At 43.7% G+C, this 16,939-nt stretch overlaps 1 protein-coding gene across 2 annotated transcripts in view; it reads right to left on the reverse strand.

Moving 5' to 3' along the window:
- LOC116842944 (growth factor receptor-bound protein 7-like) overlaps positions 1-16,939 on the reverse strand; it is a 315,479-nt gene that overhangs the window by 17,107 nt on the left and 281,433 nt on the right. The gene's annotated exons all lie outside the window — the stretch shown is intronic.

The following is a 16,939-nucleotide window of genomic DNA, read 5'->3' on the forward strand; positions in this document are numbered from 1 at the left end:
GAGAGAGAGAGAGAGAGAGAGAGAGAGAGAGAGAGAGAGAGAGAGAGAGAGTTCGATTTTCGTAAGAGTTCATTTAGGATTAGTGAACGAAGGTTCGTCGTCGTCCGTTTGCGTGCCTGAAGCACTTCGCCACGGCATTTCCTGCTCGTAAAAGGGTTTTCTTTTCGTGTAAAACGCGCAACGCTATTAGTGGGAGAGCTGCGTTGCGATAATTTCCGCGAAGTAGTAGGTAGGGAAAATATAAACACACACTAATATACGAGACGAGGGTAGTACATTCTGTAACATGATCAGTGTACTTTCGCTGGAATATTATACTTATATCTGGTGATTCAGTTGTAACTGTTTAACACTGTAACCAGTAAAATCTCATTGAAAGGATCAGTTGATCCTTTGTGATTGTTCCCATCACTGATGCAGAGTTTCCAAATGCAGATGTAAAGTCATACGTGTCACTGCAAGCAAGGTGCATGACGTTAATTCCATGAAAGACGTTAATTCCATCGCTGCAAAAGCAGAGTGTTGGATTCAATATGATGCAATTTGTGTATTGCAGATTTTGCAGTGAAATCTTCACTGGTCAAAATCGATAATATACAAGACGGAAAAGTATACTGGGAGTGTTTCTAGAAATTAAACAAGAGAAAACCATCAATGTTGTTGACATCCAATTTGATTCCCCTTAGTCATTAACACTCTCCGAGCAGCGACGGTTGTCTATAGTTTATGAAGATTTTTTAAAAATCGGGTATTTTTTAAGAATATATTAGGTTACTTAGAAAGTTTGTTCGGATTTTACCAGTAGGTGATATTGGAAATACTGTCACTTCTAAATGTTGTACAATTTTAAGATCTGACATTTTGTAATGTTTTAAGGAAAAATATCGTGCAGATTCATTGAGTAATAATGACGCAGTCATTACTAATTTAAACATGGAAAATATGAAAATATATTATCGCCACCTTATATATTTTTATTATTATCAGAATAAAAATGCAACGTAAATCCAGTAGAAGATTTGTGCGAGTACACAGAGACAATGCTGTGAATGGCTCAACATGTGTTAAAAGTGATTTGCTAAGTTTCGAACAGGAGATTTCTCTTTGGAAAATGCTTCATGTTCAGGAAGCCTTTACTCGGTTGATCATAACCAAATCGCCACCTTAGTTCGAAATAGCATTACAATAAGAGAGATTGCTGAGACACTCCAAATATCAAACTATTAGTTGTAATTCATTTAGAGAAACTTGGATACATTAACCGTTATAATGTAGGATTCCTCATACGTTATGTGAGAAGAATCGTATAGGTCGCGTCTCTATTTGCGATTTATTTTACAGACGTAATGAAAACAAGCTATTATTAAAATGCTAAATAAGAGACGAACGGTGAAAAAGGGATTAACAACATTGTGAGATAAAGACTCGGGCAAGAGAAACGAGGCTCCATTAGCGCACAATCTTAAGCTAACCTTCACCCAAAGAAAATCATGCTTTGTATTTGATAAGATGGGAAAGAAATAGTATACTTTTACCAAACAATGGAATTCTGATAAATACTGTCTGTAATTAGACCAGCTGAAGATAGCGATCGACGAGGAATATCCGATACTGATGAATCATAAAGATATTGTTTTTCATCATAAAAATGCGAGATTACATGTGTCTTTAGTGTTTCCGAGAAAAATTTTTCTTTAATAAAAAAATTCGGTCCGATTTTACTCCAACGGAATAATGAAGCTATCTAGAAGATAGCTCGATATTGTCCTAAAACGTGATGTATACATTAATGTATATATAGTAATCATTAAAGCTATAACTTTCTATATTTAATTTTTTTTATTGTTGCAAAAGAATCCAAGCAAACTTTCTGATCAAGCCAATAGTATAGGCAAAAGTTTTACTTCAATGCTAGTCGCAAGGATCCAAGTTTTTCTACAGTGTTAATGACTAGAAGGAATACCAATAATTGGGTCCTTTATTCTGTTAATTGATTATAGGTAATATACTTCTTTTACTGCTCCTAGTCAGAAATATTTTCGTCGATTCTCTTTAAAAGAGTACGATTTAACAACTTCTAAACCTTCTCCAGACTGCAACGAAGAACTGATTAACCCTACGCGAACACTGTTAAATATTGGAGGGTCAAATTTAAACCAATTTCTTAAATAATATTTAGTTATTTTTAACTATCATGTGTGTCAAAATTTACTATTTTAACACAAAACATGTGTTTAAAAAAACAACCACATCTAATCAACCTATTTAAAACAATATTAAGTGATTTTTTACTAAAACAAAGGTTAGATTAACGTAATACACATAATAAAAAATAAACTAAATTTTAGTCAAATTTAATACATTTCTTAAGTTAAATTATTTAACTCCATTACATTAGTTAAATTAACGACATATTTAGTAGGAGCAGTGGCGACTTATAGGAATGGTTAAAAATAACTCAAATTGAGTATAATTTGACACTACGGATTTAACAGTGAAGCTCACCGTGATCTATCGAGCATCAGTGCGTTTGACGAGCTCATCGCATTACCAACTACGACGTCCGGTTTCGCGTCTCGATTAGTTCAATTCGTAACTCGAGATCACCTTCGAGATCTGCGAGATCGTCGCTTTCCCTGGTAACGAAGTTTCGCTCGCCTCGTCTCGCGATCGCCGGCGCGTAAAATATTCTCATCCGTCGCCTCCCGCGTTATTTCGCTTTACGGCATTTTAAATCGTCGCCGATATAACGGTGATATTACGAAAGCGCCTGGTGACGATCGTACGTGTGGCCCGTACGCGTTACAGCGCGTCGCACGTGTAACACGTACATTCGCGTGTGTGTACCGCCGGCGATTGGATTTCCCTTCGTTCTCTCCGCTTCTCTCGTCGTTCCCGCGGCATTTCGCGACTCCCTCGTTATCGCCGCCGACGCCTAACGTTGTTTTACGACCGATAAAAGCACCCCTCCTCCCTTGTCTGTCGGGTACGTATCGTTTTACTCGCTGCTGACGGACTGGTTGGCTGCTGTTGGCGCCTTTCGAACACCAGGTATGCAAGGAATCGACCCCCTCGCCAGTGAGTTGAATTCTGTCCAGCTAATTGTCCCCGCTATTTCGTTGCGCGGAATGACAGTACGAATCGACGATGAAGTTAAATCTGTTGTGATTTTTGTGGTAAGATACAGGAAAAGATATAGTACACATAAGCTGAATTATGAGTAGCATGGTTGTATTACCCTAGTTAGCTTTGTAGTAATGTGTATAGTTGATATGACTCAGCTACTTTGGTATGTCAATGTAGTTGCGCGTGATCTAGTTGCTGCAACCAGAATTCGGTGACATTTACCAGGAATACATTCTGGTTGGAGCAACTAGATATCATCACTGTTGCAACGCCAATGACGCTCAGCAATTGTTCTATAATTGCAACAATCATATAATTAGTTGTTCCGTATTTTACTATTGAACCTGGTTGGCACGACTAGATTAATATGTGAGCCAACCATATTGTTTTTTTCCATGTACGAATTACGTTATTATCTTGCTCTATATAGACAGTTACCAATGAGATTCTGTAGCAATCTTGATTCTACTGACGACTCATATGACATCAAATATCCGAATCTTGCTGCGAACATCTACCTCATGGCTTTGATTTCCGCTGTGAGAGACGGGGCCCGGTATCGCCGGTTAGAAACGCGTCGGCCGATCAATAGTCGTTCTTTCCGCGTGTTACCGGGTTACTATCTGTCCTCGTGACCGTGCGATAGCGCGTAATGCATCAGGAGTGCAGCCGGCGACGGAAGATCGCGAGTGATTACGCGAGGATGAGGCCGCGTGTAGAGAGATCGATGAGCGACCGAGCAAATAAGCGAGCGTAAAAGAGCCGCATAAACATTTCCCAAGATCTTCCCAGATACAACATAAACTCCGATTAAATGCTCAAATTTGTCCCAGAATTGCTTATCCCATAATTGCTTATACTAATTGGGGAATCCAATTTTTGTGCCAAATATAGGTTCTCTGTCTAAAATTGAAACAGAAATGGAAATGAAGAAAACTCGAGTTTTATAATGTTGATAATGTCGGTTATCGAAACTTTTATGATATCAAACAGGATATCAAAATCCTGTAACAGAATACCAAAATCCGAGGAGAGTCGCTACTTCGTGCGACTGCACGATGACGCGCGTAGAGAAACCCGATCTGAGCGCATCTCGCTATTAATTGTTCGAGGTTATCGGACAAAGGTGAATTACTTCCAACTAATATATTCAGTGGAATAAAAATCAATAATATATTGTTAAAACATTTCGAATATTCTACTGGATAATTAATGGAAATTATTCGGAAAATCAAAACATACGTTTTGTTCTAATGTAAAATAAACGTCAAAATAAATGTCAAAAAGAATATGGGAAAGACTTGAGATAACCCATTTAAAATCGCATGTTTGAAACATTATACTTCTAACCATAACCCATAATTATTTAGGGAAATCCATGTTAGATCCCAAGAAATTTTCTATATGGTTGTTAGGCGAGAGAGACGTGGTGTTCAGGATCCCTTGTGGAGAGGTCCCTAGAGCCGCTCGCGCGGTCTCGCGAGTGTCGCGGGGTTCCTCAGAGTTGCATGGTAACGCGGGTTAACCACGGTCGAAGATAAAGCCGAAGAAGAAGGGGAAGAAGTGGGAGAGGTTGCACCTGGAGACCCGTCCGCAACTATCGACTCGACTCGCGGTATCGATCCCACCGGCGACCGACCGACCGACCGGCCTGCCGGCCGGCCGGCCGTCCCTATCACTATCAGTCACGTGGGCGTGTTGCATGTAAAGAGATAAAAGGATTCCTGCGGCCGCGTTCGGTGAGAGACGCGCTCTCTCGCTCCTCCATCGCGCGTTGCGGAAAACCTGCGTGCGTTCGGGCTCCATTATGTTTACTGGGAAAACACCGGCCGCGGGGGCCCTGCAGCGCGAGGGAAGGGGTTTATCGAGGCTGGATACGTTATTTCCGGTAGTACAACCGGGGTTTATCATCGCGCGTACTCTCTTCTTTCGCCTCCTCTTCTCTCATCTCTCCTCTCCTCATCTCTCCCTCTGGTCTGCTCGCTGCGCGGAAATGCGTAAGAGACGAATATGACGCGGAAATAGAACGAAACCGCCTTTGCATTTTGTTTATTTATGCAGTTTTAATCCGCGAGCATTTCTGCAAAAAACTGCTCTCTCTTCCCCTCTCTCTCTCTTTCTACCTCTGGAGAATCGCGTGTGTTTATTACCCTGACGTCTCCCACTCGTGTAACTTACAGGAAACTGATTGTGGCACACTTGAATTCTTTCCGAATGCTTCAAGTGTGCCACAATCAGCTTCCAGCAAGCTAGCGACCGCTTCATTTTCGACTGGGCTAATACCAGTCGGAGATTTCTCGTTTACTGAGCTGTTCGGCTGTCCATTCGGTACTTCTTTGTTCACGAGCGGACGTTATACGGCTCTCTCTTTTTGCGGAAGCTCGGAAATAAGGAAAGGACATGTAAATATGTAATATGACACGATAATGCAAATCTGATGAATGCGCTCAAAGTGAATAAAGTGGAACAAAGGTACCATCATTTAAGAGTATTAATAAATCGACTTAATCCTAGAAAGGTAGCAATCTTTATTCACATGGAAAATCTTAAAAGCTCCTTTTCTAATATTTATTTCGTTATTTAGTAAAATAAATACAAATTTTTTATGAGATATTAGATGCATAAAAATTACTCATCTCTTAATCGTGCCATACATTATCATTACCTTCTCAGTAAGAGCTACGTTATCTCTTTCCAGGATTAAAGCCCCGAAAAGTAGGGCGACCTCGTACAGTCTCCTCGAGAATAAAATCGCTAAAAATGATGTGCATCACACGCTGATCTCTCAGACTCTTTACTGCGGCAGTTCATGTTCCCATCCGCCTTTAGCGTACCAGCGCACGCTCCACGCGCGTTTTTTGCCAAGCGAGTGCTCGTCGTTTCTACGCGTTGGAATCGCGATGAGCAAGGAACCCTAGAAAATCGCGGACGAGGAAGAGCCGTTCTGACGAAAGGTCGATCGAACCGACGGAATTCGCTTGCGGTTGACGGTGGGCGTGCAGGCCGCGGCAGCGTCGCGATCGCGAGTAAACCCGCGGCCCGTAGGGTTGACAACCCCTGACAAGCCTGTTGCTAGGCGCCCATCAACTGTCCCTGTGCAGGGTCGGTCGGGTAACGGAGGAACGAGCGAACGTGGGGCCTCGCTTCGCACCGATCGACGCTACTGCGCATGCTGCTCTTTGTTCCCTTTGCCTCACGTAACAGTGCCCCCTTCCTACTCCCTTTCTCGCAGCCCGTCTCTCTCCCCCCCCTCTCTCTCTCTCTCTCTCTCTCTGCCCTGCACCCCTGTTCGTCAACGTACTCTGACGAACCGTCGCTCGAAATCGTCCCCCTCGCGATGCCGAAAAGGACGAATGACATCGTCGTTGTCGTCGTTTGGTAAAAAAAAAAAGCACACGGAACGACGCCCGGCGGATTTTCAGCCGCGGTCCGACGACATTCGCGAATCTCTTTCTCTCTCTCTCTCTCTCTCTCTCGACCCTCTTGGATCTTGATGACACTCTGGATGGATCTATGGAACGAAAGGAAAAGGAGTTCTGACCCGTTTCTTTCGCTGGCGTCGGTGGTCACGTTTAGGGGTCGGAAGCGCCCTTCACGCGGGGCTGTAACTTGACGCTATATTGGAAACTATCGGGGACGGTGGGGCGCTTTTTGCAGGAAACTTTCGTCATAAAGGCACCGCAGGGACGTTCGCGAATTAAGGAGACCCTCGTCTGTCGACTGTCGGATCCGCTACCGACCTACAATTCTGAATATCAGATAGAGTGTGTGATCATCACGAGATGACGAGATGACGATAAGACGATTAATGATGGAAACTCTATATCTACCTTCGCTCTACCTATACATCATCTTTTTTTTCATATGTCTCTCGTATTTCTATCTTATCTACTCTATATGACAAATATGAGTGTTATACGAATCGCTTATAAGGAACACAACTTTTATGAATTTAATAAAGTTGCTGCCAAAGAGTGCGGCCAAGTGCCTAGGCTAGTCGCCTACTTCATTCAGAAAATTTTTGAATCCAGATTAATCTTATTTTATAGTTTTATAGTTTTTTGGTGCGCTTATTGCAAATATGCAAGTCATAAGGTGGACCGGCGTTCCAGAGAAAATGACTCATTTACAATTGCACTCCACTAGATGACGATATTTATATTCACAAATAAAAAGTAAATACATAAATAAAAAATAACTATGGCAATTTGCAATGGCAAAATCATCTTCAGCGAGTTGTAGCGACAGTTCTAGGTATTGTCTCTGGAAAAAGGATGACTGAATTGTATCTCGAAAACGTTCGATAAGTCTGGATTCTCAGACAGTTGGCACGGCCAAATTAGAACAGTTGACTTATCGATTACATTTTGAAACTACCAGTAAGGTCAAACGCGAGTTATCAAGAAATAAATTGCAATAAATTGAAATGAATTGCATTGCAAATTATCATTTTTATTTTATGAAAATAAGTGACGCCATCTAGTAGGGTGCAATTTTAAATCGTTTTCTCTGGGACGATACGTCGGTCCACCTTAGGACTTGAATATTTGCAGTCAGAAACACTATAAAATAAGATTTTATAAGATTTGACAAGATAAAATAAGATCAATTTGGATTCAAAACTTTTTTCCGAATAAAGTGGGTCGAGCTTAGCCGCACACTTTACTAACACCTGCCTATCTAGGTATCAAGAAACGAAGCGGAATTCCACGTGCGATTTTGCGCTGCAAATCCATCGTGTTCCATCGACACCCTGGGAGAACCATGAGTCGCGACCGTTCGTCAACAACCGCGAAGAACAATGAGGCGCGAGGAGCAATATTTCACGAACACGAAATTACACCGCGAGTAATTCATTCAGCCGCGCGGGCGACGGGGAGAGCTGACGCCGCTTCCGCCATCGGCTATCGCGGGTTACGACATTCACGGTACAGAGAGTGTTACGCAACGATCTCGCCGGCGGCGGCAGCGACGGGGACGACGAGAGTCGCTATCGTGCGACTGCACGATGACGCGGCGCGTAGAGAAACCCGATCTGAGCGCATCTCGCTATTAATTGTTCGAGGTTATCGGACAAAGGTGAATTACTGCTACAAAGCGGTCGCTGCGCGTCCCTCGTCGTCGTCGTCGTCGTCGTCATGGCGCAGCTTTTGCGAGCTATTCGTTGTGGAAGACACACTCTGGACGTCTCCTAAATTGCATCCGATACGCTCGGTTTCAGATAGTAGTCGACCGGTAGTTTAGATAGACGTTAATTGTGCTCGGCGATTCGCTCGGGAACACGTCCGGTGCACACTGAGAGAGAGGGAGGGCGGGGAGAGAGAAAGAGAGAGAGAGAGAAAAGACGAAGTTCGCGTCCTGAAATAATGGAAGAACGAGCGCGACCAACCATTCGCCGACATTAGCTCGGTCACATCGTCGAACAAAGACAAATTACGCAGACAGTCGGTAGGTAGGTTGGTTGGTTGGTTGGTTGGTTGGTTGGTTGGTTGGTTGGTTGGTTGGTTGGTTGGTTGGTTAGTTGGTTGGTTGGTTGGTTCTCCGGCATTTCAAAATAAAGAGAGAGAGAAAGAGAGAGATCACTATCGTCCTATTGCGCAACGATGAACAAATCTCTTCAGCCAAGCTCGATGATTGACGTAGAATTATGTAAAAACTGCCGCGTACAAGTGCGAGATATGGAGACGCATTTCGCTCTCGCAATGCAGGGTATGTTTCTCGTTTCTCTCCTTATAACGCGAACAAAGAGCTTAAGCCCGAAGCCGGCCTCTGCGTCTCCTGGCTGACATCATCCTAGATGTCGGTCGTACACGAAAAGAACAGCCTAGAGGATTCTCTTCTCTTCTTTCTCTCTCCTTGCCTCTCTCTCTCTCTCTCTCTCTCTCTCTCTCTCTTCACGACCGCCGACAGGGATTCCTCATCGTCAGAAAGAAAACGCCGTCCGCGACTCTAATTGAGCCCGTTATCTCGGTGCGGTGGAACAGGCGCGCGACGACCGAGTTTTACGCTCGGCAGAAACACACGTTTATTTATTTATGCCAACGTAAAAACAAACATTTGTTCAGAAAATTCGCAAAGCGCCGACGACGACTCTTTTACGAGCTGCATATTCACGTTTCACGTTTGGCGCCGAACGCGTCTGGCCGTCCGAGTTTCGCTCCCACTTGTCTCGTGCTACGACGGAATGCATCGTCGTGACTCATATGCTCAGGATCATGATGCGCTAAGTGTCAACTATGAGATATGGATTCTAACACGCGCAAGTATAGAACCTTATCTCGCGTTTGTACTCTATCTAAAGATTCTTGCCCACTTCAGGCCTCTCGCGGCTGGTAATTAATGAATAACTGATCGATAGGCGAATGATGGACTGTTGGAAATATGACATCCATTGCTGAGAAGGATTGCTGTCGTAATCGGCAAATCCGAAATTAAGCAGAAGTAAGTTACCTCATCTGACGATTCTAGCGAAACGAAAATGTCATTTGCCATTTCTGCAGTTATTCTAAGATCTTGGCATACTCCTCTGATGCCATTTAGTAATACATTATAGAGTGTTTCAGAAAGCCTGAACAGCGTCGACTTGGAGAGTTGTGTATACGGAACACTTTGATCTTTTACCAATAATCTTTCATTTCAGCTAAGTCCCGTTACTAACCGCGATGGCTAGTAACTCATAAAAACTCACTCATGGAAAAGATTCTTTCTTGAAGGCAAATCTCACCCAAAACGAGTGAAAATTCACCTAGCAATAATGCAGATATTCGGAATCATAAAAATGGATGTTTCACTTAAACTTAGAGTGAATTCTGACTCCGTACGAGTGACTTTTTCAAACCATTAAAATAAATTTGCTTCTGTGATGGAGGAATACAGAAGATTCAGTCGTTAATTTTGAGTAAAAATACTCACTCGACGAAATAAAATGAGAAATTCATCCTGATTGAAATTCCGATTGAAAAATCGCACGAATTCAAGCGATTCGGCTGTGTCACTTTACTCTCCGAGTGAAATTTCACTCCAAGGAACTCGGAGAGCGAGCTCCTAGCGATTTGCGAAGGCAGCTTCGCCGAAAAAACCGCATCAAGCCTCCCCCGAGATTCTCTCGGATTAATCGACCTACGCGCGCTCGTTTTCTCGTCGAGTCTCCCTCTCCTAACCGCGAGACGAGGTTCGTCGGTCGTTATAGGAGCATCGCAGACATAGACCGATAACTTACGTGCACTCTTGCACTCTGTCGCGTCACCGACGTCGCGCGTATAATGCGCCGTGTGGGCGCTCGCCGGCATTCAGACGCGTTCGATTCCTCGCATCGCCCTCGCGTGATGCGTGCACACGTACTCGGTGATTATGCCGTGTCGCATATGAGAGCAGGAGAGCGAGAGAAGAGAGAGAGAGAGAGAGAGAGAGAGAGAGAGAAAAAGAGAGAAAGAAGGAGAACGATAAATCGACCGGTCGCGCCCGTGCAATTTAAATAATAAACGGCCCGGTCTTGAAGTTTGAAAATCCGTGACTCGCGATTACGTATCGGAGGAATGCGCTGACGTTGTGTCGAACTGATTTACTCACGCCCTCGAAGTTCACGCCGTCGATTTACGATTTATGAAGTCGCGGGGGAGCGCAGCAACAGCGTCGACAAGAACCCGCGTCGCTTAATTATTTCATTCCGATGAAGTGTACTCTGTCTCTCTTTCATTCTTTTTCTCGTTTGCCCGCTTTTCTCTCTCCTCCCTCTTCTTCCCCACCTCCCACCCAGCCACGTTCGGCCATTCATCAACGTCGCCGGTGATGCGAATGAGTTATGTTAACTCATTTTCTGACGTATGAATTTCTGAGCAAGTGTAACGCGCGATATATCTCCCATGGAAAGTTACAAATCTCGAGCTCTCCTTTTTATTTCAACTCGCAGCCTCGCGAGTTTCCTCACACACGCGGGTTATTCATGGCCCAGCCGCCTCCGCCCAGCGCCACCCCGCAGGCCGCCCTTCGCGCTCCCTCGCCAAAGACGCGCAAAGACGTAATGACTCGGCGTATCACGCTAAGAGGATTACGTCGCAGCGTGTACGTCCGATAAATTGCCTCGCTCGTCGAACGCACCCCTATCGAGGGACTCGCGAGCAGAGCAGCACGCTTATCGAATGCGAAACAACATATCGGGGCGCGATATTGTGGCGTTACGCCAGGAATCCGTCGTCTACGGCGCTTTGAAGGAGTCAAGGAGAGAAGTGTGCCTCTTGGAGAATGCACTATCGCGGCTCCCGAACACACACCACCGCCCCCCTCGGCGGCGGGGTTGGAGTAGGATACGTGAATCTGAAGAACGGGATCAGAGGGGGCGAACGAATCGAGCACAATGACTTGTTGTGCCGCGTCACGAGCTCCTCCTCAGGCTTCTCCCGGAGCTCACTCTAAACGCGTACGACCGGATGACTCGTTCCCGAGGGGGATGCTCTCGCGACGATGCGCGTCGCGACGCATCGCGTCGCGTTGTGCCGTCTCGCGTCCTCGTCTCTAGGAGAGATCTGAAAGTTGCGCCGGCAGGCGGAAGTGGAGGCACGCGGAGGGAAGCGCTCTCGCGGGTATCGATCGCGTCACTCGCGGGAAATGGCTTGTTAAGAAGATTGGGGAGCTTCGAGACGGAGCGCGAAAGCTTCTTGACTCCTCCGAAATGAGGAGCTTGCGAGCGCGCCCGTTAAATTATCCCGCTCGGAGCCTTTGACGCCGCCACGACTTTACGTTGCCTGTTGGAAATCTCGATTATATCCAAAAACCTGAGATGCAATCGGAGACGCAGTCGAGAAAGGCGCACGGAGATCGGCGGCTCTCGAGGATCGATGTTGCTTGCGACAGGCGCATGTAAACGTAAAGAGTGCAGAGCGGCGGCGGAGTGCCAGCGCATAGGATAAAATTAGCTCAGTCGGTCACGTGTGCAGTGTTCCCGACAGGAGTGTTAAACAATTTTGCCAGAGGCACGTTCCAGCGTGAATAAAAATAGACGCGATCATTCTGGGCGGAAGATAGAAGGTAGCGAGGGGGAGAAGGATAAGACACGAGATGCGAAGGGACGAGAGCGCCGCGAGACAGTCGGCTGTGATTATTGACATCAATGCACCTTTTAACTTGCTCAAACGGTCTTCGTTATTTCTACGTTAAATTGACTGCCGGGGATCAAGTGTCGCGATGAATGTACTCGCTTTTCTACAGCGGTCGCGCGGATCAAAATTTTTGCAGTCGCCTCCTGGACGTGCATCGAACGCTAAATATGTCTTTCTGATTTTCAAGCTGAAACAACGTTACATATACATGACACGCTTGCATAAGGAAAATGGAACTTGGAAGTAAAAGCGCATACTTAAAGAGATGCAGACAACAAACTTCAAAAGCGATAACATAGTCGATAACATAGAGACTATCGTCATTAACATGATCATACTATCCTTTTCATATTTCTTGTACATATAGATTTTACGTGAAAGCGTGTTGCTTTGTTTTATCATATTTCGCGGAAAAACTAATCATGCACATATAGAAGTCTTTCTGCAAACTTTTCCGATATTTCTACGCTTCTAAATTCACCAGATGTAAAACTACAGCAATATTCTTTGAAATTTTTCTGAGCAGAGCAAACTCGCGCGTTCAGTATATACAAACTACAGATCTTTTGTGTCAGGAAAATATTTACTTTAACTGGAAGCGTCTGACAGCTAATTTGACTCGAAACGTTAACTTTGAAATTTTGCATTGTTTTTATCACGTGTTGAGCAAAGCACCAATTCATTCTCGCGTGTATTCTTATTGTGTAAGAGCATTCGTAATTCTGTGCAGTCAATATAATGTAAATTTTGCAGAAAGAAGTGAATATTCTGTCAATAAAGATACCAGCATCCGCTTAAAAGATGCTATCTTTAAAAACTTTACCGACAAAATATTGACATTTGTTTGAAAAGTGTACGTTTTATTGATTGCACAGAATTAGAAATGCCTTTGCAATGTAAAAATTAATAGGGGCATGGTTCAATACGCGACGGAAAAGTTTCAAAGTTGACATTTCAAATTGTCAGCGCAAATATCTGATACAAAAATCCTGTAGCTTGTATATATCGAACGTATGCTTGCTTTGCTCCAGAAAATTGCAGAGTATTGTTGTATCTTTATAAGTAAATTTAGAAATTTAAATGAAAGGTTTACAGAAAGTATCTACATACGTTGTATTTTTTGCTAAATATGTTAAAACAGCAATATATATACACCGAAAGAAAAATATGATCGATCTAACTAAAATTATAATTGTCTTTGGCCCCAACCATATTTTTAAATAGTTCCAACATGAAAATGGTAATAGTAACATGCATGTAAAGTTATTATTATTAATATTATAGTACAATTTAATTTCTTAGTAAAAGAAATTATTTTCTTGGCCGTAGTAATATTTTAGTAATAGTATTTATTATAATAGTAATTATTTAACTATTTGATTATATAATTACAAGTACCATCATTTTCAGTGCAATCCATATGTAAAAGAAATATAAAAAATATGTGTGTGTAATATAATCGTGTTTGGTCGATCCCACTAAAATTATAGTTATCTTTGGCCTCAATTATACTTTTTGGTGGTTTTCAATATGAAAATGATAGTAGTAACGTGCATGTAAAATTATTATAATTAACATTATAGTAGAATTTAATAAGAAACATTATTTCCTTGACTATAGTTGGCTATGTAATTTATTTATGTGATTATATATAAGTACCAACTACTTTTTTCTAAGTGCATTTTCATGTAAAATTTATATGAAAATATGAAAAATGTGTATGCATAGTATGATCGCGTTGATGCTTATCTGACATGACGTCTTGACAATCGCCTCTACTTTATCGACATTTCTGGAGCTCGTCATCCCCTCTGACTTGCATCCCCTCTGACATTCCCTTAACGTTCGCTCTACATCCAGAATGGGATTCGTCCGAAAGCGAGTTCTTCGTCAGACGCGTGTATCCCGCTCATGAAATCACCAGTACCGATCGCGACAATCGCCACGACCGGGAAATAAGTCGAGACGCGATGATGCCGGAGGACGATACTCGCCGGAAGGTACCGGTGGAGATACACTCGCGAGAAAGCTCGCGGGGTCAAGCACCGAGGGAGCAGCGGCCTTAACGACGCTCGCGCCGAGATTAATCTCCGCTCGCGCGCGACTTATGCAAAGTCATACTCGAGGTAACTCCGACTTCTCCGCGTAAGTTAATCAAGATCGGAATTAGCGGTCCCGCTACAGCCGCGCGTCATTAGGGGGGGAGGGAGGGGGGGAGGTTACCCAACGCGCCAGGCACGAGAAAAAATGGGGTAACTCGTTATGTAACTGCGAGGGTTGGCTCTCGGGACTCTGCTTGCCTCTTTTTACGGGGCCATCATTTGATTCGACAGCGAAGCAGGGAGTGCCGTACACTAAGAAAAATAGCTTCGCTAAAATACCAGTACTCGCAACAAATGATCGGTAATATAGGACAACAAACAATTCCGTTATGGAAACAAATGATTTGTTGTTTTCAATTTGCTGCCGTAGCAACACTTCTGTAATGGATATAGATGCTACTGCGCAGTTAATCCAATAAATTATAAATTTGATTTACCAGCTATGCAAAGGTTAGAAGTTACGTTCAGCAAATCAGTTGTATTAAGAAAAAAATGTTTCTTTATGCAAGAATTTTGGGAACGAAATAGCGATGCTTTATTTATTACAAAAATACTGGATTTATTTCTTCGAAATCACTTATTTTCTGTGCCGCAATATTTTACGTATATACCATCGCATCGCAGACTAAGCTGACAGCAGTGATGTGAGCTCCCACAGACTATTACGAAACGACAGTTTCATTTGACTTCGAACAAACTGCTTACGTCGCTTGCCATTATATTTGTTGGTGCTACTGATATTATAAGTTGTACTTACAATTTTGCACATCCAACAAATAATGTGATTTGCATCTCAGGCAATGTATGTTTGTTAAAATAACAAATGATGAAAGATGATTTGTAACGGTAACTATTCGTAACGATCATCAAACAGCAAACGTGTAAACTCTGGTAGCAGAAAGATTCTTCTCAGTGTATCACCTAAATATTTTTATATCTATAAAGATATTTAGGTGATACACTGAGATATTTAGGTGATACCACAGAAGGAGGAGGGCATACATGGACAGCAGGTCTTAAAGGATACCTTTGACTTTGAGAGACTGACAGCTGTACCATTTGGTACAGTAACATTGTTTCTCTCTAGTAGTCGCCGTGCGCTCGGGATCTGCGTATCTTTTTCGTTCCAGAAAGAGAAAAATATCGAGAGCGCGGTCCTGCTAGGCCAGGACTCGAACTCTCCTCTTCCTAGATAACGCTCAGAGATGCCGTTCGGAAGCGACATCTCTTGGCGCGATCCCGAGCGCACGGCGACTACTAGAGAGAAACAATGTTACTGTACCAAATGGTACAGCTGTCAGTCTCTCAAAGTCAAAGGTTGCTATCCTTTAAGACCTGCTGTCCTGTCATGTATGCCCGTCTCCACCGTTGCCCCTCCTCATCCGGTGCAAATAATACAAATAAGCCCCGGGGTCGACACCAATTTTTTGGCAGCCCCCGGGTGCTTGGACGCAATGCGCCATGGGGGATCCACCATAGAAGGGGCGTCCACAATTCGTTATAGAGCAACGTTATATAAGTAGGACGGATCAAAATAATCAGAAACGCGTTATGTGCGATTTCCGCTGTATTTACTCCGTAATTAATTAAACTTCATGAGCCAAGGAGCGCACGGGGGAGTAGAACAAACTCCTTGTAGACAAGTTTAATGAAAAATGATCTTTATTCTGCAAGAAAAATAGCTTACTTCTGATCATTTCTTAGCAACGGCGAGTAACAGCTGATTTCGAGAAACGAAATAACGCAGCCAGCAGTGAGCGGCGTGTAACACCGCGCACCGAAAAAGGACACGTTTCTCGAAATCAGCTGTTCGCTACCGTTGCTAAGTTGCTAAGAAATTATAAGTAAGCCATTTTTCTTACGCACACTGAAAGTCATTTTTCATTAGACATGTTTACAGAGTCCGTCCCACCGCTTCCTGCGCGCTAATTGGTTTAATTAATTGCAGAGTAAGTATTGAAAAAATTGACAAATGTGGTACATAACTTTTCCTATCATTTCAACCCGTTCTATCGGTACACCGCGGTCCATAACGAATTGTCGGACCTCTTGCATACACATTATATTATACTACTTATATCATTTTGTTTTCAATTTTTGTAATTCCAATTTGCAGTCTCAAACGTGACTGTTAATTAATAATTCCCTCCCATGTGTACGCGAGGTGTAAATTAATGTTTTCTCTTTATAATTCTTTCTCTTTTCTTCGTAGTGAATAGAGGAATTAAAATCATCAAGCCTCATCGTTCCCGACGGCGAGTCGCTCGCGTCGATCGCCCGCGGCGATCGCGCGCAGGAGGAGCGTACAACTGAAAAAAAGGTTCCTTCTGACGGTTGCCCTTGGCCGTGACTAGGCCGTCCTCAGCGTGTACGTGATTACCTTGGACAAGGAGTCCCAAAAGCTTGCGTCATCCGGCTCATTCCGATGCCTGCTCGACCCGTACACGCGGAAACGCATCCAAATGCACCTTCCTCGGTTTCCATTAGGCCGAACCGCCACGTGCCTCGCCCGGGCGATGCGTCACGACGCACGAGACGAGTTCCTTTCGGGCCAATTCGAATTAAGCTATGGGATTCGTAGTTAACCGCGCGACACCGGTTCGCGGCACCGCGACC

This window comes from Odontomachus brunneus, unplaced genomic scaffold, assembly GCF_010583005.1.
Source record: "Odontomachus brunneus isolate Ranch 3 - 2012 unplaced genomic scaffold, Obru_v1 Obru_scaffold_028, whole genome shotgun sequence".
In the NCBI taxonomy this organism is placed as follows: domain Eukaryota; kingdom Metazoa; phylum Arthropoda; class Insecta; order Hymenoptera; family Formicidae; genus Odontomachus; species Odontomachus brunneus.